The sequence below is a fragment of the Mandrillus leucophaeus genome, unplaced genomic scaffold, assembly GCF_000951045.1.
Source record: "Mandrillus leucophaeus isolate KB7577 unplaced genomic scaffold, Mleu.le_1.0 Scaffold1, whole genome shotgun sequence".
Classification (NCBI taxonomy): domain Eukaryota; kingdom Metazoa; phylum Chordata; class Mammalia; order Primates; family Cercopithecidae; genus Mandrillus; species Mandrillus leucophaeus.
In genome coordinates this window covers 12,798,558-12,813,652 of record NW_012098097.1, presented here as the reverse complement: position 1 = coordinate 12,813,652, position 15,095 = coordinate 12,798,558, and the positions used below count along the sequence as shown (strand labels likewise).

Genomic DNA, 15,095 nt, shown 5'->3' with positions numbered 1-15,095 from the left:
GTTCTGTGAAAGGACGGAGGACGAAGCTGGGCCCGGGGAGCTCCTGGCCCGAAGAGCCAGGAAAACAGGTTGGACCCTGTGGTTGAGGCATCAGGCTCAACCGGCTCTTTGACCATCCCTCTAGTACTGGAGCTTTCAAAAATGAGGACTCTTTGGTGATTGAAATGGGGCCCAGCCTCCGGGCCTCCAGATGCCACTGCAGCCCCTGGGTTCACACAGTGCAGGTAGGACGTATTTCACCTTGACCAAATAAAAACGCTCGTAAGTGTGTGACACATTTAAGAGAACTCGAGGGATGCCAGCAATCTCTCAGGAGAGAAGGGTTGGCAGAGGCAGGGAAGCTGGGGTGGATGGGGTGGGGTGAACAGCGTGCTCTGCCAGCTCCCATCTGGGCTGATGTGGCCCAAAGACTGGGAATTCTAGAGCCAAAAGGTGTTATTGTGCTGGGAGAAAATCTAAGGACTTGGGCACAGAGCCTGGGCCAGTAGAGGAGAAAGGACAGGGGACACGGAGGTGTTCGGGGAGAGAGGTGAAGCCCTGAATCCTTGACTTAGTCCTGCTTCACCTTCTCAGCCCACGGGCCCGTGCCTGCCTCCAGCAGAGCCACAGACATACTCTTCCAAGGCTCCAGACCTGGCTCCAGATCCAAATGCCTGGCTGTGTGTTTGTTCAGACCTGGCTCCAGATCCAAATGTCTGACTGTGTGTTTGTTCAGTGGGGCTGGACTCAATGGAACCAAATTGTATTGAATTGGAAGAAGAACTCACTTCAAGAAAAGAAATCACCAATAAGAAAATCCAGCTGGGTGCGGTGGCTCACACCGTAATCCCAGCACTCTGGGAGGGCAAGGCAGGTGGATTGCCTGAGGTCAAGTATTCAAGACCAGCCTGACCAACATGGTAAAACCCCATCTCTACTAAAAATACAAAAAATAGCCAGGCATGGTGGCGCATGCCTGTAATCCCAGCTGCTTCGGAGGCTGAGGCAGGAGAATCGCTTGAACCACAGAGGCGGAGGTTGCAATGAGCTGAGATCGCACCATTGCACTCCAGCCCGGGCGACAAAGCGAGACTCCGTCTCAAAAAAAGAAAAAATCCCCCAAATTAACGAAGGCAGCCCCTGATGCAAGCCGCTCAGATGACGCATTTCCTTTCGAAGTGACTCTCACTGGCAGTGCCTTCCAATCACACCTGCCCTTCTCAGCGTCACTTTGTGAGCTGTGTGTGGAAACGGCTCCACGGGCCAGAAGTTACCTTTGCCATTTTACTGGGGAGTCTCGAGAACAGGGACTCCACGGAGCTACCTTGGAAATGGCCTGCCCAGTGCCCAGTTCAAGTTCAGCTGCTCCGTGGCCCATAGCCCTCCCTGATGCGGCTGGGAGGGGCCCGCCTATGACGTACCCAATACTGCCATTGTGATCTGCATAAACCCAGCAGGGAAGCCAGGCCCTATGCAGTTCAGTGTTCTGTGGCCACATTTGTTCTCGCCTCCCACAGGGTGGGGTACTCCTTTCCATCTGCGGGTGAGACAGGCAGCTCGGGTAACCTGCTCTGGGGGACAGGCCGGCTGACCCAGTTACTGTGGTCACAGTCGCTTCACCGGCTGGGGCCTTGGTTTCTTTATCTGAAGAATGGGAAGAGTGAGAAGTGTGCCTGCCTGCTAGAGCTGTTGGGAGGGCTGAATGAAGCAACGTACAGGAAGCGCCTGGCTCATAAACCGTGCAAACGAAACGACCGCAGTTACCGTTTTACAGTGATGTGGATGAGGACAGTGGTGGTGATTTTTCTAGATCTGAAGAAAGAGGCCCAGTCTGACGGTCTTTCAATTCCAGAAGCTTTTCACTTGCTTTTAGTTTTTACACTAAGTTTTAAAAAAATATGCACGCGCACACACACACATATGCACGGGAGGCCAGGGGCAGGCAGTGGCATCTTAACAGGTATGGATATTCTTTTTGGAGTGACGAAAAGGTTCAGGCATCAGAGGGCAGTGGTGATTGACAGCAGTGTGAATGTACTCAATACCACTGAATTGTACATTCGAAAATGGTTAAAATTGCAAATTTTATGTTATGTGCATTTTACAATTTAAAAATGCGCAAGTCATGTACACAGAAAATTATGAAACATTACTAAAATAAAGGAAGAAAATCTAAGTTTGTTTAAAGCACACTGTACACACACCCCTTTGTTTCTAAACTCCTCAATGACCTACTAAGTAAGAAAAGGAAGGTGTCCAGGCACGCGTGTGAAGTCTCAGGCCCCGGGGAGCTAGCTTTGTGACTTACGCAGGAGCGGATAGCCTGGCTCCGGGCCCTGGATCATAAAGTGAGTGAGTGGTGGTCCTTGCCAGTCTGTCCGTATCACTGAGCCGTTCCTGCTGCTGGTAGGTGCACCTGACTCACAGTAACACACAACGATTGCCTCTATAATTATGTGTTTGATGGGATTTAGAATTTGCTAAATGACTTTTCTTTAATAACATAAAATGAACATGCAGGCCTAGGCGGGTGGATTGCCTGAGCTCAGGAGGTCAAGGCCACCCTGGGTAACATGGTGAGACCCCATCTCTACTAAAAATACAAAAAATTAGCTGGGCTTGGTGGCACACATCTGTACTCCCAGCTAGTCGGGCGGCTGAGGCACAAGAATCGCTCGAACCTGGGAGGCAGAGGTTGCAGTGAGCCAAGATCGCGCCATTGCACTCCAGACTGGGCGACAGAGCGAGACTCCGTCTCCAGAAACAAATTAAATAAATAAATAAAATGAATGTGCATGCCATGACTGCACTCAAAGTGACAGTGACCCCCGCCCTACACCTGGAGGAGGAAGCAAATCCCCGCAGCAAATCCCTGCAGCGTGGCAGAGGAAACCCGGTGTGAAACTAAATGTCACCATCAACAAGCCACAAGGCCTGCATTCGTGGACAACCTCGAACCAGGTGGTAGGGTGCTAGGAGAAGAGGAAAGGGATTGCTTGGAGTTTGAGGCAAAGGAAAGAAAGAGAGGGGGAAAGAAAGGAACATCCAGAGTAACAGAGAAAATGAGTCTGAAACCTCTGGGTGGCCGGTCCACCGTGCCCTATTTTGCTTTATCTCTGCCTGTTATCTAAACGCTGCCTCCCAGCCATGCTTGAGATGCAGATGGCAGCCAGAGGTTAACCCGAGCAGGTTTCCTTGGACTCCCAGGGAGATGATGCTTCCACCTCCAGACTTCCCTAGTCGATGAGCAAATAGCATCGCCAGCAACCAGATACATGATGACAACATTGATTGTGATTCTCTCTCCTTTCTCTCTTTTTCTTTTCTTAGAGAGCCCAGAGTGCCTCGGGGAAAATTGGCTGAATAAAAGGTATAAAGACTTCTCTATTTTTCCTGAATAGTTTTTGACAGATATGAGCATGTTGAACATCTTGGGAGCTGCTGATAATGAAAGCCCAGAGTTTCTGGGGTTTCCCAGCCACTGGAGGGAGGAAGAGTTTGGGGACTGAGGAGGGAAAGCTTGGCGCCGTTAAGCACCTCTGTGTCGTCTTCTCTCTTGTCCCCCGTGGGCAAGCCCAAAATGTGCTGGGGAAAGCAGGACTGGGGACCAGAGGGGCTAAAGAGGAAATGGATAAATGGGGTGAGGATGGAGGACGATTGTTTTTAGGCAATTCTGGCTGGCCTGAGAAGCAGTGTCGCTGCCTTCCTGATCCTCTCCCTCCCCCAACCCCAAGGTCCCCCACCCCAGCTGCTCCATGCATGGCCACCCATCCCTCAGGCAGTCCCAGCTCACTGGTCCAGGGTGGTCCGACTCACCTCCATGGCCTGGTCTCCTTGGGGAAAGGGGCTTCAGATATCGGCTCAGTTCCCAGTGTTGACCCTTGCTGGGGGACTGGCTGCTACAGCCTGAGTCCTTTGGTTCATTGCTCCGTACCTCCAACCCCATTACCCACCTGTGGCTGACCCCCTCCACGGATTCACTTGCAGAGTTTACTTTAGGGAGATTATTATACAAGTATGATGCTTCTGGACTTTCGATGGGGTTAAGTCCTGATAAACCCATCATAAGGTGAAAATATTGTAAGTCAAAAATGCATTTAATGGACCAGCCGTGGTGGCTCATGCTTGTAATCCCAGTACTTTGGGAGGCCAAGGTGGGCAGATCACCTGAGGTCAGGAGTTCAAGACCAGCCTGGCCAACATGGCAAAACCCCATCTCTACAAAAAATACAAAAATTAGCCAGGCATGGTGGCGGGCATCTGTAGTCCCAGCTACTGGTAGGCTGAGGCGGGAGAATCGCTAGAACCCGGGAGGCGGAGGTTGCATGAGCTAAGATCACACCATTGCACTCCAGCCTGGTCAACAGAGCAAGACTCCGTCTCAGGAAAAAAAAAAAGAAAGCATTTAATAGTCCTAAAAAAACCAACGAACATAAAGTCGGAAAAATTCTAAGTCAATTGTAAGTCAAACCTTCGTCAGTTGGAGATCATCTGTTACGTATGAGATCATCTGTAACGTATATTTATTGAGAACAAAATTAGAAAATGCAGACTTGCCAGGAATTTGCAGCCCTCGGCCCTCAGAGGGCCTCTCTTCTGCCAGGTCCTGGGTCTTGGGTGGTGTGGTGTGTGTACAAGGTGTGTGTACAAGGTGTGTGTACAGCGTTTTTCAAAAACCAGGACCAGAAAGTAGATCCATCGGGGTTAAAGGAGTACGAAGTCTTCCTCAGCTAAAACTGGAAAAGTCTGGCACTCTTTTTTGTACTGCGTTTGCCCTAAGCCCACCCTTGGCTCAGAAGTAGGCACTGACCAAATGGCCTGGAGCTAGACCTGACATTAGAGCTAGACCTGAGCCGGGGGCTTCCGTCCTAGAAGCCGGTCACCGCGGAGCCACTCAGGGCTGCGGGCAGAGGCAGCTCGGGCTCTGCTCCCGGCTTTCCGGCTTTCCAGCCGGAAGAGGACAAAGAGACAGAGCCCAGGGGGTCCCCTTCAAAGGGCCTCGGGCTTCCCACAGTGGGCCGTGTGTAACAGGGTTCCCCCTACCGAGTGGGCGCCCCTGTCTGTCAAGGTTAGATGCAGTTTTCCGTGGGAGGAGAGAGGAATGCCGCCGGGTGCTGGTCTCACAGGCGCCCCCAAGTGTTCGCCACGAGTAGGGCAGCAGCCTTCACACAGCCGCCTCCTGAGATGCCACCGCTGTAAACTGAATCTATTTTACAGGGAAGCATCGGAAGGAGCCTCCTGGTGAGTCGTTTGTAGCATAAAGAATCCATTTGTGGGGCCGGGCGCGGTGGCTCACGCCTGTAATCCCAACACTTTGGGAGGCCAAGGCGGGCATATCCCCTGAGGTCAGGAATTCAAGACCAGCCTGGCCGATGTAGTGGAACTCCATCTCTGCTAAAAATACAAACTTTAGCCGGGCATGGTGACAGGCACCTATAATCCCACCTACTCGGGAGGCTGAGGCAGGAGAATCGCTTGAACCCGAGGGGCAGAGGTTGCAATGAGCCAAGATTGCGCCACTGCACTCCAGCCTGGCCAACAGAGCGAGACTCCGTCTAAAAAAAAAAAAAAAAATTCCATTTGTACTCTTAAGTATTGATGCAGTCATTTACCTGGCCCTGTAAACTTGGATGTTTTTTAAATAGCTTTATTGAAGTACAATGGGCGCATGATAAACTTCACATAGAGTATGCAATATGATAAGCTTTGATATATATGTATACCCATGACACCATCACCACCATCAAGATAATGGTTGTGTTCATCACCCACAACCATTACATTGTGCCCCTTTGTAATGTCTTCTTCACACCCCACCCAATCCCCTCTTCCAAGGCAAGTACTGACTCTGCTTCTTGTCGCTGTAGACTATTTATATTTTCTGGAGTTTTATGTAAATAGAATTGTAGCATCCGTCGTCATTTTCTGCTTGCCTTCCTCCACTCATCATAGTTATTTGGAGGCTCTTCTCTGATGTTGTACATAGAAATACTTTTTTCCTTGTTCTGGCCAAGTAGTATTCCATGCGGTGATTGAGTTACAAAGCACTGACTCATTCACTCCTTGAAGGACATTTGGGCTGTTTCCTGTCTGGGGCTGTTACAGATACAGCTGCCGTGAATATGTGTGTGCAAGTCTGTGCATGGACATATTCTTCCTTTTCTCTTGGGTGAAATGGCTGGATCTCAAGGTAAGTGTATTTTAGCGCCCTAAATAAGTGCCAAACAGTTTTCCAAAGTGGTTGCACGACTTCACATTCCCACCAGCCGTGGGTGAGAATTGCAGTTCTTCAGCCTCCTCAACCTTGGTGTTGTCAGTCTTCATAACTTTAGCCATTCGACTAGGTGTGTCATGGTAGCTCGCTTTGGTTTTAATCTATATTTCCCTAGTGACTAATGATGTTGAGAATCTATTCATGTGGTTATTTGGCATTTATTATGTCTTCTTTGCTAAAATGTAAAGAGATTTTTTTTTCTCCTATGCTTTCTTCTAGATGTTCTGTAGTTTCAGGTTTTATATTTGGTTCCACAATTTATCTCGAATTAGCATTTGTGCATGGGGCAAACTATGGATTGAAGTTTTTCTCCATATGAATGTCCAATGATTCCACTATTATGTATTAAAAACATCATCCTTTCCTCCATTGAATTGTCCCTGCAGTCTTACCAAAAATCAGTTGTCATGTGTATGTGAGTCTATTTCTGGGTTTGATATTCTGTTTCTTGGATCTCTTGGCCTGTCTTGATGCCAAACCTACCACAGCTATTACAGTGATTGTTATGGCTTCCTAGTAAGTCTTGAAACCAGTTAATCTTCCTGTCCTTTGTCCTTCTTTTTCAAAGTTGTATTGGCTCTTCTAGGCCCCTTAAGTTTCTATATGAATTTTAGAATTAGTGTGTGAATTTTTAAGAAAAAAAGAAAATGCCTGCTGGGATTTTGATTGGGATTGAACTGAATCTATAAGTCAGTTTGAGGGACTGATATGCCAATCTCACCTCGAATTATAATCCCCATGTGTCAAGGGCAGGGCCAGGTAGAGGTAATTGGACCATGGGGGTGGTTTTCCCCATGCTGTTCTCATGATAATGGGTGAGTCTCACGCGATCTGATGGTTTTATAAGTGTCTGGTATTTCCCCGCTTGCACTCATTCTATCTCCTGCCACCATGTGAAGAGGTGTCTTCCGTCATGATTTTAAGTTTCCTGAGGCCTCCCCAGCCATGTGGAACTGTGAGTCAACTAAACCTCTTTCCTTTATAAATTACTCCGTCTTGGGTATTTCTTCATAGCAGCGTGAGAACGGACTAATACAGCACTCATTGACATCTTAACAATACTGGGCCTTCTGACTCATAAACAAGGTATTTCTCTCCATTTATTTAGAACTTCTTTAATTTCATCAATGGTTTATGGTTTTCAGTGTATGGATTTTGCACATCTTTTCTTAGATTTATGCCAATGTCATTCATATTTCAATGCTTCTTAAAATGGTATTTTTCTTTCAATTTCTGATTGATCGTTGCTAGCGCATAGAAATAAAATAGATTTTTTGTACATTGATCTTGTGTCCTGCAGCCTTGCTAAATCCATTCACTAGTTCTAGTAGATTTTGTGTCAATTCCGTCAGATTTTCTGTATAAATGATAATATTAACAAAGGCAATTTTCTTTTACAATAAATACAGCCCCAAAGTGCCCGGGGCTGTATTTATTCTAGGTCTGATTGTTCCTGCTACTAAGGCAAGACTCTGCATGCTCTACCCAGTGCCCCATGAATAGTAAAGAGTTCCTGTTCCAGTCCAACTAGTGAGGACTGAGCTACTCCTGGCCCTGTGAGGGTGCCGAGTGCTGTGTCCTTCATCCCTCCAGGGGGTTCTCACCTCAGCCTTGGGTGGTTTCCTCCAAAGCTTGTGCTGATCGGTACTCAGCTGAGTGCTCAGTGGGACCCTCTGAGTATCTGTAGAGCTCTTTCTCTGTCCAGCTGTCTTCTCCCCATTGCTCTGTCTTATAACTCCAGCCACCTTGGCTCCCCACCTCTCAGCTCTGTCTCCTCAACTCAGGGACTACACCAGGCTTGACCTGGGGTCCCTGCACCATGGCCTGAAAACTTCCTCAAGACAGTCAGCTGGAACGACCATGCAGCTCCTATATGACCATCAATGGGGGATCACTGCCCTATCTTGTCCAGTGTCTCGGAAACTAGTCTTCAGCTTGTTGTTATTGTTCTAGGAGGCAGACACATCAGTCCCCATTTCTCCATCTTGACCAGAAGCAGAACTGTTTTCTTCTTTACACCAAATCTGTCTCTGCAGTAACTGCCCAGCTGCTGGAACAAACCCAGGCACATACACGGGCTGGGCCTGGCCCTTGTCCCCAGTCCCCTGCAGGGTGGAAGGAGATGAGCTGCAGGGCTGTCAGAGCACTCGTGGGCCTGGGACACACAGTCCTAGTGTAGAGACAGACACCTTTGCTTGCCATGCCTTGAGAACAGCCTCCTCTCCTCAATGACGAGTACTCTGCAGGAGCCAGAACTTAGCTCTGGAAAGTCTTAACAAGAAGACTGCTTCATAGCGTTTCTTCTCAGGAACATTTTGATTGTAAATAAGGAGAGCCTGGCGCCATGCCTCACGCCTGTAATCCCAGCACTTTGGGAGGCCGAGGCAGGCAGATCACGAGGTCAGAAGATCAAGACCAGCCTGGCCAGCATGGTGAAACCCTGTCTCTACTAAAAAAACAAAAAATTAGCCAGGCATGGTAGCACGTGCCTATAGTCCCAGCTACTCGGGAGGCTGAAACAGGAGGATTGCTTGAACCCAGGAGGCAGCGGTTGCAGTGAGCCAAGATCATACCACTGCACTCCAGCCTGGGTGACAAAGCGAGACTCCATCTAAAAAATAAATAAATAAATAAATAAGGAGAGAACATGAGAGAAAAACAATGCCTCCAAGCCTCTCAAAGACTGAGTGGTAAGGAACATGAGAAAACTGGGGAGAAGGGAACCTAGAGGCCACCAGCAACCCAACCAGCCTCATCATCACTGCGTGTCACCATGCCTCTGGGCTGCACCCTCTTTGCGCCTAGTGAGAATAGCTGAGGAGGACCCATGAGAAGCTGAGCCTATTTGGTCTTAAATCATGGTCCCTGCACCTGCCTCAGCTGAGTCAGACACACCCAATCCTTTATCTGGGCACAGCTTCTCCAGCTGATAAGGAGCTTGGACACAGGTCATCACAAGTGACATCTGCTATCCCATGTCATCCTTACAACAGGCCTGTTCAGAAGGCAGGAGCAGTGCTGGTGTCCCCATTCTACAGATGAGGAAACTAAGGCTTAGGATGGGTCAGTTATTTGCCCAGGCTCACGTTAGAAGTGGCCAAGGCAAGACCACAGCCCTGGTTGTTCAGGCTTCTTTTCACACTGAGAATTTGCCTGGAGAAGTCAAGGCTCCCTGTAGGAGACTGTGGATTTCACGGGCTTGGATTTCTGAGCCCATTCCCATCCGTACCTCCTCATGCCGCCCCAAAGGAGCTCTCTGACCAGTAGGAGACACAGAGGACTCCACCCTTCCTGGCCCACATGAGCTCTCCTGTCTTTTTTTTTTTTTTTTTTTTTTTTTTTTTTTTTTTTTTTTTTTTTTTTTTGAGATGGAGTCTTGCTCTGTCACCCAGGCTGGAGTGCAGTGGCACCATCTCAGCTCACTGCAACCTCCATCTCCCAGGTTCAAGCGATTCTCCTGCTTCAGCCTCTTGAGTAGTTGGGATTACAGATGTGCACCACCACACTTGGCTAATTTTTTTGTATTTTTAGTAGAGATGGGTTTTCGCTCTGTTGGTCAGGCTGGTGTCAAACTCCCGACCTCAAGTGATCCGCCCACCTCGGCCTCCCAAAGTGCTGGGATTACAGGTGTGAGCCACCATGCCCAGCCCTGTCCTTTGTCCTTTTTTTTTTTTTTTTTGAGACAGAGTCTCATTCACACTGTCACCCAGGCTGGAGTGCAACGGCACAGTCTTGGCTCACTGTAACCTCCACCTACCATGCTCGAGCCATTCTCCTGCCTCAGCCTCCCAAGTAGCTGGGATTGCAGGCATATGCCACCATGCCTGGCTAAGTTTTTTGTATTTTTAGTAGAGATGGGGTTTCACCATACTGGCCAGGCTGGTCTTGAACTCCTGACCTCAAGTGATCTGCCCGCCTCGGCCTCCCAACATGCCGGGATTACAGGCATGAGCCACTGCGCCTGGCCCTCTCCTGTCCTTTGAGAGAACATTTCTACTGTCAGAGTTGCTAGCTGCCTAGCTTCCTGGGACTGCAAGGTTCCTGCCTCACCAGAGTGTTTTATAATGAGTCAGGTGGCAGGAGCGCTTGGTATGCGCACATATGTGTTTGGACTAGTGCATCAGTTAGGCTACCGTGATGGGGAAATAAAGAGCAATGCCCCAGAATGTTGACCACAAAGGGTTAACCCAAACTCACGGCCATTCCTGACTCTGAGAAGGCCAAAGCTGCTTTGCTCCACATCAGGGATGCAGCGCGGGCACTGCTTGTTGGCAAATCAGCTCCCAAATGCTCAAGTTCTGCATCACGGAACCTGAAGAGGGTCCCTGGTGTCTGCCTCGGCTTTCTGGATGTATCCAGTTGGGTGGTTTTGTGCTACCCATGAAAGAAGCAGGACATTAAACATTTGAGATAGGATTGGAGGACAACGGAAAGAAATCTCTGTGTGTGTGTGTGTTTGTGTGGAAGTATAAAAACCCCAAGTCTGTGTTTTCCCCAGAGTATTAATTACAGCTGGAGAGGAGGCTTGTCCGGGCATGTTCCGCTTGGGCAGAGTAATTTCTCCCTGGTTTTCGGGGAGCACGAGGCATCACGGTGCAGAGAGCAGGACACACACCTCTCTCTCAGGCTTCATGGCTGCCCCGCCTGCTCCGGAGTGGACAGCTTTGCCAAGGCACAAGCCAGAGGGAACGCAGAGAGCCTGTGGATAGTGCCAGGGAGGAGAGGCAAGATAGTGAGGTCTTGACACAATCCCACTTAAGACAGAACAGGCGACGAGAGGAGGAGCAGGCCAGGCTTCCTCCTACAGAGTAAGGGCAGGGAAGACATGCGTCCCCGGCCGGCCTGGCTGCCCACACCTGGGTCCTTCTGACCCTGCAGGCCTTACATTGATGCTGATTGCAGGGCCCCTGGTCTCTCCACGGGATCCATAGGGGGAGGTCCACAAAGAAGGTGGGTTTTATCGCTGTTGGTGGCTAAAAAGTTTCGGTACCTATCTGCTCCCCACTAAGCAAAGTGGAGTTCCCCGCAATGTGATGGTTACAATTCAGGACCTCACTAGCCTTGGCATTACCAGCTCAGGAGGAAAAACCAACACGGAGGCCCCAAGCACACCCTCCCTGCCCCTGGATTTCTCCCACCCTTACCTGGATACTGAGGCCACCTGCCTGCATCCCTTGGGCTGGTCAGGGTCTTCCTGGGCACTTTGCTTTTTGCCTCTTAGCCATCACATGTGCTCCAGTCATAAGCCATGGAATAGGGAGTAACCCCCACCAGTCAGCCTCCCCACGCCGCCACCCCCCAGCCAACCATGAGCGGGGCCCTGTGCTGAATCCTTCTCTATGGCAGAGTCCCCCAGTGGCATGAGAGACCTGCTCATCTTGTGTGCAGTGAGCACACATGACATGCTTGAGATGCAACAAGGAGCCAAACAAAGCCCCTTCCCTGGGCGAGCTGATGCTCAAACAATACTCACCCCTCCTAGGGGTGGGCTGGACATCTGACATCCATGGGGGCCCCTCCGTCTGGTCTATGGGATTGAAGGACACCAGCCCGGGAGGAAAAGGGGAAACCACTCCGAAACTGAGGCCCAACCTGCCTCCGTGGATGTTCCCTGGCTCGCTGCTTCGCTGGATCTCTCAGGACTTACTTTGTCCCTCCTCTGCGGGAATTAGCCTCTGGGGACTCAACACACAGTCCTGGTGGTCTCGGCCAAAACCAGCAAGAAGTCTCCGTGAGTCCTTTGCTGGGTGTCCAGCCTGCCAACTGGCTGGCGCTTGCCGATGAGTTAGAGGAAGAGGGAAGGAGGGAGGGAGGAGACTCGGGAGTGAGAAAGGGGAGCGAGACGGGGTTGGAGGCGCCGCAGCCTTCTGCTGCTTCTGCAGATCCTCCACGCAGGCCAGAGCGCGAGGTCACTGCCCAGAATGCTGAGTGGGTTCCCCCAGGCCTGGCAGGTCCCAGAGCCTCCCGAGCAACTTGGCAGAGCTGGAGTATGTCCTTTTCCGGTCTCACGCTGGTATAGAAATTTGCCAGCCTCACGCTCCCTCTTTCCTAACTCACATACCTGGAAATGCCCATGTCCCTTGATTAATGGTGATTTTTTTTTATCCAATACCTGTGTGCCAGACCCTCCACCCTGGTGATTGCTAAACCCCCATAGTCACCCCGGGAAGGCAGATGTTGCCGTCCCCGCTCTACCAAAAAGGGAACTGAGGCTCAGAGAGGTTAAGTAATCTGCTCAAAGCTGCCCAGCAGGACAGCAGCTGTTCTGAAATATGAGCTCAGGTGTGAGTGTTGCCACATCCTGGGCTCCTTCTGCTCCACAGGGTGATGCCCAGGACATGCTGGGTGCAGTCACAGACCCCAGGCGTTCTCTTGGCCATGGTGGGAAGGATAGCAGGTGACTGTCTTGGCCATAGTGGGAAGGATAGCAGGTGACTGTCTTGACCATGGCGGGAAGGACAGCAGGTGACTGCTAATCAAGCCCGGAAGCCATCCCCACCTCCCCATGAACACCTGCCCTTACAGAATCCTCAGGCTGGGCAGAGATGGTCATGAGGTCCATCTTTAGACACCTGGCCCACCTCCTCTTCAGGGAATGTGCTGTTGGGGGTGACGCTAATACTGTTAAAGCCCAGGTTGGACTGTGCTCCTCCTCTGCTCCAAATCCTCCTGTGACTCCCACTTCTCTTGGAAAAAGGCCAAAGTCCTCACAATACCCTCCCATATAGACCTCCGATGATCTGACCACCTCTCCCACTGCTGCCCGCCCCACTCTCATTACTCCAGCCCGTGGGCCACCTTGCTGGTTCCCCAAATAGCTAGACACATCCCCATGATGTGGAATGCCCTTTGCCAGGGGTATTCTTTTTGCTGGAATATTCTCCCTAGAAAGCCTCAGAGCCCCTTCTTTGGGTTCATCCAGATGGGCCTGAATATCACCTCATCAATTACACCCACTCTGACCACCTGGCTAAACACTGCAGCACCCTCCCCTGCCCTCCCAGACCCCCACCCTGCTTCCCTCACCACTATCACCCTTTGACATGCAAGACAATTTTCTAACTAATTTTGTTTGTTGACTCTCCTCCCCAGTACAGGGTAAAACCCAGGAGGGCAGGAAGGTTAGCCTGTTTGGTTCAAAACTGAGTCCCTGGTGTGGAACAGGCCCAGCCGGCAGTTGGCACCTCACACACATTTATGGACTTGCTGATGAGGCAGAAGGGACCCAGTACCCCCTCCGGCTCTGCCCAGCAGCCCCCTACCCAGCCAGGGTCCATGGGTCTCGAGGCACGGACACACGTTCCCCTTGGCTGTAAGGAGTTCCAGAGTCAATCTGGCAACCGAGCACTGGGCTGAGCACTTACAGAATTGATCCCGGGGGCTGGACACATGGCTCATGCCTTTAATCCCAGCACTTTGGGAGGCTGAGGTGCACAGATCACTTGAGATTAGGAGTTCGAGACCAGCCTGGGCAACATGGTGAAACCCTGTCTCTACTAAAAATACTAAAATTAGCCGGGTGTGTTGGTGCATGCTTGTAATCCCAGCTGTTCCGGAGGCTGAGGCATGAGAATCACTTGAACCCGGGAGGTGGAGGTTGCAGCAAGCCAAAATGGTGCCACTGCACTGTAGCCTGAGCAACAGAGTGAGACCCTGTCTCAAAAAAAAAAAAAAAAGAATGGAGGGAGGGGAGAGCAGCGCTGGGGAGGGGACTGGCCAGCGAGTGATGCCCAGGGAGGAAGCTTGAGATTGAGAGACGGACGAACTTTCCAAAGTGGGAGAGGCTGACTGTGCAAGCGACGTGGGCTGTGTACTTGCTCGTCTCCTTTCATTGAGGACTGGATGGTGGGGAGGCAGGGGCGTGTTTTGCGTAGGTGACGTGTGTGAATGGTCAAAGGGCACTGGCTCCTGGGGTGTCTCTAGTGGTGTGCCACAAGGCTCGGCTCTCAACCCTATGCTAGTCATGCCTTTTACCAGCGGTTTGCATAAACATTTAGTAGGAATGATGATCAAATTCTGATTCCTCTAACGAGAAGAAAAATAACTAATAGTTCTCCTGGTGAGCTGGCTAGCACCAGGGGTAAAATTCACTAAATGTAACAAGGCTAAATGTGAAATCTTACTCTGAATTCCAAAAACACGAGTTGGATGAGTACAAGAGGAAGAAGACTTAGGGCTGTCACTGATCACAAGTTCAGTACAATTAGAGCAACCAGATGACACCCCCTCCAAACTGGAGCCCTGTTAATAATTACGGTGTAAACGAGTCGTGTCCCTGGGAAGCTGGATGGACAGTGACTCCAAAGCTAAGTGGCTGCCCTCCAAGCTGACTCTGTTTAGATGGCATGGGTAAGGTCCACTCTGCATCACTGCAGGGGATCCCTGGGCCTCAGAGCCACCTGGAATGTTAGTTTCACCCTGGAGTTCCCAACTGTGGGCCGGGGGATGTTTCACAGACAAGTGGACAAGACGGGGTGGAGACCCAAATACACCCTAAAGGAAATGGCCCCGGTGACCAGTGCTGTGTGCCCAGAGGAGGAAAGAGCTGGTTGGTCTGTCTTGGAAAGCTCAAGGGCTGCCCTGCGGAAGAGGAAGGCACGCAATGCCTGTGGCCTCGGATGGCGGAACTAAGATCAACAAGGAGAGTCTGAAGGAGACAGATTTCAGGCTGCCTAAAAGAAGAACTTCCTGACCATGACAGCTGGCAGCCATCGGGTGGGCTGCCTGGATTCCTTGTCCTTGGTCCTTGGAGGCATCTGCAGTGGGGAGGCTGCAGAGGAATTTCCTACGTCCTGGAAGGGGAGAGGCCAGGTGACTCCGGAGGCTCCTGGTGGCAGGTAAT

General features: G+C 50.7%; 1 protein-coding gene across 2 annotated transcripts in view; it reads left to right on the top strand.

Moving 5' to 3' along the window:
* Window positions 1–15,095, top strand: part of RBFOX3 (RNA binding protein, fox-1 homolog (C. elegans) 3) — a 460,304-nt gene that overhangs the window by 301,554 nt on the left and 143,655 nt on the right. The window contains exon 4 of one of the 2 annotated variants that reach the window (XM_011990849.1): window positions 3,310–3,349. The exons of the other annotated variant lie outside the window; for it this stretch is intronic. The gene's annotated coding sequence lies outside the window, so the exon portion shown is untranslated. The remainder of the gene's footprint in view (window positions 1–3,309; window positions 3,350–15,095) is intronic. 2 annotated transcript variants of the gene reach the window in all.